Source organism: Cebus imitator, unplaced genomic scaffold, assembly GCF_001604975.1.
Source record: "Cebus imitator isolate Cc_AM_T3 unplaced genomic scaffold, Cebus_imitator-1.0 Scaffold21, whole genome shotgun sequence".
In the NCBI taxonomy this organism is placed as follows: Eukaryota; Metazoa; Chordata; class Mammalia; order Primates; family Cebidae; genus Cebus; species Cebus imitator.
This window is the reverse complement of record NW_016107336.1, coordinates 9,597,187-9,606,359: the sequence shown is the minus strand read 5'-3', so window position 1 is coordinate 9,606,359 and position 9,173 is coordinate 9,597,187. Positions and strand designations below refer to the sequence as shown.

General features: G+C 44.0%; 1 long non-coding RNA gene across 2 annotated transcripts in view; it reads right to left on the bottom strand.

The window, feature by feature from the left end:
• Positions 1-9,173, bottom strand: part of LOC119470072 — a 48,733-nt gene that overhangs the window by 5,691 nt on the left and 33,869 nt on the right. The window lies entirely within an intron of this gene.

Here is a 9,173-nt window from a genome sequence, read left to right as displayed (position 1 = left end):
AAAAAAAAAAAAAAAACTATTTATTTCAAAAACAATCCGACTAAAATATGAAGGCACTTGAAAGGATACACTCCAAAAATACACATCATCTAAAAATAACTCATATCTTGGCTAATTTCTTTATATGGGGGGAGAGCTGTGTCTATGTGGATCCCTCTCTCTCCCTCTCCTTCCCTCTCTCTCTGCCAGGGCCCAGGTGTATTCCTTCTGCACTGATAATCTCTCTCCACATAAACCAGCCTGCTCTGAAACAAGCAGCCCAATGCACCGGTAGGCACAGGAGATGAAGATGCTGGGCCTTTTGCCAGATCTTGCATCAGGAAAGAGGCCACCCGGGCTGGAGGGCACAGGTGCCTGGAATCGGGATTTCTATCTGCTACTGACAGACTAGGGAGGCTGGCGAGGACCAAGCTCAATTCAGCTTCTCGGATTTGGGCTTGGCACACATGTATCATCACTGTCCTACTCCTGGAGCCTGAAGGGTTTCGCCTGCCCACTTCATGTTGGTCATTAGAGAAGACTGGTGCTGCAGAGCAATGCACTCTCAGACCAACACTAAATCGAGTTTCTAGGAAACATGAGCGATCAAGTCTGAGCAGAATCTAATCATTCATTCCAAAGCAGGTTAATTTGTTCTTTATATGTTCACATCAACAATGTCACAATGATTTGGGCTCAACATCCCAGGATTGTGGAAGGCAGCCAGCCTTGGTGTTCCAGGGGGTGTGCTTTGAAGCTCTAGATTATTTGCTCTTTGTGAATACTTACAGCGACCGGCCTTCCCTATGCGCTCCTGGCAAGAACCATTTGAGGGGGACCTTAGTAGTGATTCTTGAGGAAACAATGCACTGAGGTGGTCAGTGCTAATGGACAGTCACTCCAGGCAACAGTGGCCATCCACTTCTTTTACACAGTCCCCAGCTCATGTAGTGGCACCGTCAACCATCTAAAGTCAAACCTGGGCACTAACCCAGATGCTACCGTCTTCACTGTCCCACATCCAACACAGCCCATTTCAATTCCTAAGTATCTCTCACACCCATCCCAACTCACCGTTTCCACTGTCAATACCCTCATCCGCTCTAATTTCCTTCAGCTCATTGAGAAAAAAGTTCAAAATGAGGCCAAGGAAGGGAGGAAGCACCTCTGCACCCCAGGAAGGTGCTGCAGTCTCCCCCATAGTCCCTGCTCCATTCCTGCAGAGAAAACCTGGCATCACAGAATGTCAGATCCTCCCTATGTCTCAGCATCTGACTCAACCCATCACCCAAAAGTGAACCCAGCACCCAGGAGAGAGACTTGCCTGAAGGGTTTTCCCTGAGAACCACTCAAGGTAGGAAGCAGAAAATCAAAAGCCCCGTCCCAAGGAGAATGAGAAGGCAGTTGGGAAACTCAGCTAAGAATCTGGCATGAGTCTGCAGGGGTAAAATGCTGATGGCTGCATCTTCCAACAAGGCAGGCTGGCTCCATGTGAAGCTCATTCTGGCTCTTGAGGTACTCAGAGAGGTTTCCTGTTGACTCGGCCAAAAACAGATTTTGTTAATGTATGTTTTCCGAAACTGGACTTAACAATCTTTAGCTGGAACGTGATGTCTCCATTTCATCCTGTGCTCTGCCACACCTGACAGCAGGAAACATATTTCTGCAACCTTCTGAACCCTTGACACATTTAATTTTTTACCCCCATAATTTGAGCATAACTGCCAACAGAAAGGCCCAGGGGAGCACTTTTCTTCCTGACCCAGTTGTTCTGGAGAAGGAGGAAGGTGGGGATTGGCCCAGGACCTCATGCCAAAAACAAGAAGACATGTCAAATGTTCATCAGGTATTCACAGGCCAATACACCCAAAAGGAAAAGCAAATAGTCCTCAAAGTCAAACTAATGAGAAGTACAGTGTGCAGCAAACTTCCAAGACCAGGCATCACGGGAGGGGCCTTGGTCAGGGCTGTCACCTAGCTGAGGGGCTGGCTCATGTGTCAGCCTCCCTTGGTACCAGCCTCATGAATGGCTGATTTGAGGAACCCCTACAGTGGTCATCATGCGGATGGCTGCAGTCTCTCCCATAGTCCCTTTCCTGCCTGTGCCTTCTGTCAAGGGCAGAACAGCAGCTGAAAGGTCAAGGTTGCAGCTGTCCCTTCCCCTGTGCTTGCCCCAGAGGAGACTTCACTACCAGTGGACCTCAGGGAGACAGGAGGCCTCTGTCAAGTCCTCCCCATCCCAAGTGGAGTTCCTCATGCCCAGGAAGGTCCTGGCACTCCCATCTCCTGCCTTTATAAAGAATGTGGCTCAACCTGGCTGGGCAGGATGGCTCACACCTGTAATCCCAGCACTTTGGGAGGCCAAGGTAGTTGGATCATCTGAGGACAAGAGTTCGAGACCAGCCTGGCCAACACAGTGAAACCCCGTCTCTACTAAAAATACAAAAATTAGCCAGGTATGATGGCAGATGCCTGTAATCCCAGCTACTCAGGAGGCTGAGGCATGAGAATCACTGAACCCGAGAGGCAGAGGTTGAAGTGAGCCGAGATTTCACCATTGTACTCCAGCCTGGGTAACAAGAGCGAAATTCTGTTTCAAAAAATAAAATAAAGAATGCAGCTCAATCCAACTATTTTTTTTACTTTTGAAAGCCTTTTTGGAAATCTAAATTATCCAGAATCCCAGGTGGAAGGAGCCAATTTCTGGGTGGTTCTGGAGGTGGCAGTATCCCTCCCAGACAGGAGAGATCCTCCCCGGGAAGCCCAGAGGAACCATCACAGACTTGAACACACAAAGGAAAATTCTCAGTGTAGGTAAAGAAATTGAAGCCCAGATAAGTTAAATGACTTTCCCAAGGTCATGCATCTGCTTCACAACAAGCTAGAACTAGAAAGAACATTCTCTGATAGGAATACGCATGGCGCTCTCTCCCTGGCGTCTGTTCTCTTCCTAACTTTGAATAGCAAGCACCCTCACCTATCAAGGAGGCACCTAGTTTTCATCACAGAAATTGCCTGAGACTGAAATATAAATATGAATTTAACTAATGATAGAATTCTTATCCTTAGGTGAATAACATTCTGTTAAGAATGTTAAAAGGATAGGAAAATTATTTGGCAACTTATAGAAGATCCTCCTATGTCATCATACTTCCCAAGTAAAGTTATTTCCAAAAATATCTACCTGTAACTTTAATTATATACAATATGCCTAGATAAAATCATGAAGATTTATGTCAGCTACTTGAATTAGCATAAGCCCCCTGGCCTGAAAGAAATTAGGTACTTTTTTTTTTTTTTAATGTCGTCTCTTAAAAGTGTTTAAGTTAAAAAAAAGAAAAAAATACACTCACACACACTGTGACAGACTATATGAAAAAATAGTCACAAATTCTTTGCTATGTGACTTCACAGCTTCTCCCATCAAAAGGTAAAGTCTATTTCCCCACACCTTGAATCTGGGCTCATCTTGAGATTTGCTTTGACCAATGGGATGTTAACAATCAGAACAAGATACATGGAGGCTAGAAAAGCTCTTGCACACTGGGACTTGCCCTCTCTCTTACTTCTTAAGGAACCATTGACACGACCACCATGTAAATGGGCCCAGCTAACCTCCTGGAGGATGAGACTCCATGTGGAGGAGAGCGGAAGTGCCCCAGCTGACAGCCTGCCAACCACCAGCCCATGCAAGTGAGGTCATCCTGGGCAGGTCACAAGCCAGTCCACTCACTGCCCACAGACTCTGTGAAAGCCCATCTGATGGCCATCATTCCAGCATGCCAGGTCAGGAGAACCATGCTGACCCACAGAATCATGAGCCACCAAGTTTTCGGGTGGTTTGTTATGTAGCAAAAGCTACCTGACTCATTTTTCAGCATGGCAGATACCTTCATATTATCAAAGTCCAGTGACATCAGAAATCTCTTTGATTTTGTTAAGGAAATGAAAAAATATTATTCAGTGGGCCAGCAGAGATTTCAGTCTGGGACTGATAATTATTTCTTTGAGTTTTCTTCCACACTAGCCCAAGAAGTCCTATGGTGAAAGGCCTCCCATTTGTTTTCATTTCTTTGCTGATAACCACCATTTCACTGTGGTTGAACCTTCAGTGTGGGTATCAGAAATCAATAATCAATACCAAGACTAATCTAATGTCTACCGAGGATTCCAAATGAGGAAAGAAAACAATGGGGATTAAGTGACATGTTACCCAGGGATTGGTCCCTTTAACTTCACCAACCGTGCTCACTGTGGTCCTGTCACTGAGCTGTATGGGATTGGCTCTTCTCTGAGTTTCAAATCCCAGATAAGTTGTATATGTCAAGCAATGGCTGCTCTTCTCACCTGTTGGGATCATTCACGCCTGCATTTGTTTGTTTATTTGCCCATTTGTCCATTCATTGCTATCACACACTTAGAATAAAAGTTGAAGTCGTCATTTTGGTTCGCAGGGTTCATGGCTACTTCATTTCTCACCACTCAGTTCACCCTGACCTCCTAGCTGCTCAAGTCGCACACAGAAAACTCAGTCCTCAAGCCTTTTGCACTTGCTAAGGCAATTCATCAGCTCCATGCAGTCTCTCGTTCTCCAAGGGCCTATACAGGGCTTGCCTACATGGTAGGAGGTAGCTCAGCAAGTTTCTGAGAAAAAGAAAGCTAGCACGCAGGACCTAGGCTGGGAACTGGCACTTACTTGGTCACTGCTGCCGCATTCCACTGACTGGTATTCCACTGACCAGCATTCCAAAGCTGGTCACAGGGCCAGCCCAGATTCAAGGGATGGGGAAGCAGACACCACTTCTTGATAGAAGCAGCTTCAAAGTCACAGAGCAAAGAGGGATGGGTATGCAGGGAGAGAAACTTTGATCATTTTTGCAATCCATCGTATTGACATAGGCCTACAAAAAGGCCTAAGAGAACCCTCCCAGGGGTAGGAATTGGCCTTTTTACTTTGTAAATTTTTTATCGGTCTATAATAGTTATATATATGTGGTGGGTGCATATGACATTTTAATACATGTATACAATGTGCCATGATCAAATCACGGTACCTGGGATATCCCTCACCTCGAACATTTGTCTTTTTTCTTTATATCCTTTCTTATCTCTGTTGGATTTTGAACTCATTGAACAATAAATAGACAAATTTTAAATAAACGGTTTTAAACATTTTTTATTCTTAATGCCTAGTAAGGAAGGAGATGGAAACTTTTAGCTAAAGAAAATGTGGGGCTTCGGGACAGGTGTGGTAGCTCACACCTGTAATCTCAGCACTTTGGGAGGCCAAGGCGGGTGGATCACCAGAGGTCAGGAGTTTTTGAGATCAGCCTGGCCAACATGGAGAAACCCCATCTCTACTAAAAATACAAAAAGTAGCCAGCATGGCGGTAGGCTACTGTAATCCCAGCTACTCAGGAAGAAGAGGTTGGAATGAGCCAAGATTGCACCACTGCACTCTAGCATGGGTGAGAAAGAGACTCAATCACCAAAAAAAAAAAAAAAGAAAGAAAGAAAACATGGGGCTTTACCAGTTAAGATGAATATACATGTTGGCTGGGTCTGCATATCCCATTTGTTAACTTCTTTTTGTCTTGCTTCTTTCTAAAATTCTACCTGTTCTTAAAGTGTGAGATAGCTGAAATGTCAGTCCAGAGGGCCAGTGTAATGTGATGTTACATGCATGAGCTCCAAGTCACACCTACAAGGGTTTGAGTTTGAGTTTTGCCATTTCCTGCCTGTGGAATCTCAGGCAACTCATCCATCCTATTTCAGTTACAGTTTCTGCCTCTGCAAAATGGAGATAACATTTATCTTGTAAGATTAGAGAAAATATATACAGAATACCACAGAATTATCTGGCATGTGAGAGATGCAACAAATGGTAAGTATTATTTAGAAAGTAGAAATTTGCATTTTTTTTCCACAAACCATTTCCTATATTACTTTCAAAAATAAACTCTTTTAGATCAGATAGCTAGCTAGTGCCCCCACAGGAAGCCTGCTAGTCAACTCTTGAAAAAGGCATGAAAATCTGCTTATTGTTTATGATGTTCAAAACCCAGGTCTGCTCAGGGTAAACAATGCCAGTGTTAATCACTGTCACTCAGAAAGCAAATCTATCCCCAATCCATTAAATATACCATCAAAAGACACTGGGCATTTTTTACACATATAAATGAGTCAGGTCTTCAGGCCCCCAGAGGCTGGGACCAGCACAGAGAGGAGTGGGGTTTGGAGAAAATTAAACTCTAATTCAGAATTTAGTGGCTAATAAGAAAACTGTACGATGTTCTATGCTCTGGAAGTTCTCCTATAAACTCCAGAAAAATGAGGCTCAGGTCTACAAGATGCCTCCTGGGATATGAACCCATAACTAAGATGGATTATCAAGGCTTTAACTAGGCTGATTGCATCCTTGACAGCTGAAGCACAGAGGTACTTCTCTGGAAGGGTAGGGATCCACCCTGGCTAAGAGCTCAGAAACAGAAAGTTTGTGGCACCCTGCCAGTGGGGGTCAACCCCATCCTGGAAGCTAAGAGTGAGGCAGCTGTCCAGGTTGCCTGCTGGGTGGCTAAAGTCTAAAGACATTTGCTTTCCAAAGACAAGCTCCAGGTCATACTCACTCACACATACAGACTTATTACCCAAGCACTGTCTGAGTAGCAAAATTTTATGTCTTTGACAAAGAAAGGGCATTTTGAACTAAGGATTTACAACAACCAAGAAACAACAAAAAGATACAGTCCTTTGCATCTAAACAGTGCAGCATTCTGAGAAGTGATTATGGCTGTGTTCCTTGAAGGTATTCTTCAGAATGACAATGAGAAACTGGAAACTTCCACAGTGGAAGGGCCAGGGCTGGCACACGTGTGACGTGGAGAGGGCTAAGTGCTCATCCAGACCGCTGGCTGTTCTGCCTCCTAGCTAGTCTGCCCTGTGATTCGCCCTGTATCCTCTCCCTCCTCCATCCCATTGCTCCAACGTCGAAAGCTAACCCCGAGGAACGATCTAATTAATTCAGGAACTATCAAATGTTTTTCTGTTAAATGCCAAATGGTAACTAGTGGAGCCTTCACAGGCCACATGGTCTTTGTTGCAACTACTGAATTCTGCCACTATTAGGCAAAAGTAGCCGTAGACAAAATGTAAATAAGTGGGCATAGATGTGTTCTGATAAAATTTTATTTCTGGATACAAAAATCTGAATTCCATATAATTTTCACATATCAGGAAATCTTCTTTTGCTTTTCTTCCAACGATTTAGAAATGTAAAAATTATTCTTAGCTCACAGACCACACAGACAGGTTGGCAGGCAGAATTTGGCCTTGTGGCTATGCCTGCCAACTCCTGATCTAATCAATTCACACATTCTGAGGACTAAATGACTCCTGAGGTTGACAGTGTCACCTTTCCCAGGATGATAGCAAGTCAGGGCTCAGCAGAATCCATTCTTTCAATAAGTAGTTACTAAGCACCTTCTAAGTGTCAAGCAACAAACTAGACACTGGAGCTATACCAGGTGACTGAAAAAAGCCGGGGTCCCTGAGATCCCGGAGCTGCTGGGCCAGGAGGGGACTTCTCTGATGATATGATGTGATGACATAGCTGGGCAACGGGAACAGGATATCTTAAACTGACCACGAGGCTCCCTGGACACAGAATCCACACCACTGAGCCCAAAGTGGACCCTGGGGGAAAAACCCAATGGCTAAGCCAGCCCCAACACAGCCCTGCCATTTTAGACAGGTTCTTCAGGCTCCCGGATTTCCTGAGGAAGCCAGAACTGCTTTCTCCCCGCAATGCTGTTAGATGACAGGCCTTAACAGTGTGTATCTTGGAAAGACATGTGCCTTTGTTTGGTTGTTAGGGTGCAGTGCAGGGGTGAGGGGACCAGGCAAGGGAAACAATTGAATGATATTAAAGCTCAAATCACAGAGTTGTAATGGGATTAACATCTGTTCCCAGGCAAATTTACCAATGATAATTCAGAACTTCACATTTTCTGGGCAACAAGGCTCATTTACACAGAGCATTTGAAAATTCTGTTGTTCTGTCTCCCTAGCCTATGAAGAGTGTGCAGAACGCAATCTGCACTTGCTTATTTTGTATCTAAGCAACTGTCAGATTCCATATCTACTAATAAGAAAGGGTATAATTATACCCTGATACTTTAATTAGTAGCAGATGCCTGTGTTTGTGAATAAAATGTAAGATTGTTAGAGGCCTGTAATCTCAGTTATGTGCAAGCTTCAGGTGCCTGATGTTCAGGCCTCCAATCTTCCTGTTGGCCAGCACAGACGCAGAAGCCCAAACTATAGCCTTTAGGAGATTTTGCAGCAGTGAGGAGGGCTGGAGGTCTATTTGCGTGAGATTTTCATATCATTGCATACCACTGTGTAATTGACGCAGGCATTCACTAGCAATTTTCCAGAGAAGATGGTAACATCTTTGTGTTTAATTTACCATTTCTTTCTACCTACAAATCCTACTGAAGTAATATACCCTGAAAGAAAAGAAGTAGAACTTGGAGATCAGGGCAGCCCACCAATAAACTGTGTTTGGGTTGCAGCTTGGTCAGCATCTTCCTGGGGGTATTTTTGAGCTTATCTATCGTAGAGGGTATATTTCCTCAGGCCAAAAAAAAAAAAAAAAAACCCTTTAAGTTTACTATCTTGTTTTATTTTCCCCACTTAGAATTCAAGGCAAGTTCCTATAAATAAAAATAAGTAAATTTGCTTTCTCAGGTCTAAAAGCACTACGTCTTACATCAAGTCCTTTGGGGAAGGACAAAAGTCATCAAACCTGTCCTTGGAATCACTAATATTACTGCTTACTCATTTCCATCTGGTAAATGCAAGGCCCCCAAGGCTTAAAATATCATTAGAATTTCAAAAAAAAAAAAAAAGTATAAAAAGAAAAAAATGAAGGAAGGAAGGAGGGAAAAAAGGAAGTCAGGGAGAGAGGGAAGGAAAAAGGAAAGGAGGAGAGGAGGGAGGGAAGGAAGAAGAAATGAATCCTTCCGTAGTCTGTCTATGGCTGCGTTCATCACTCACCAGCAGGTGACCTGGGCTTATAAGTTGATTCATAAACAGATGGATAAGCTGATCACTAATCCATATACAGATAGATACTGTGTCTCATACTCTTCATTATAACCTAGATCCCCAGCACAGGGATTGGTCCAGAGTGG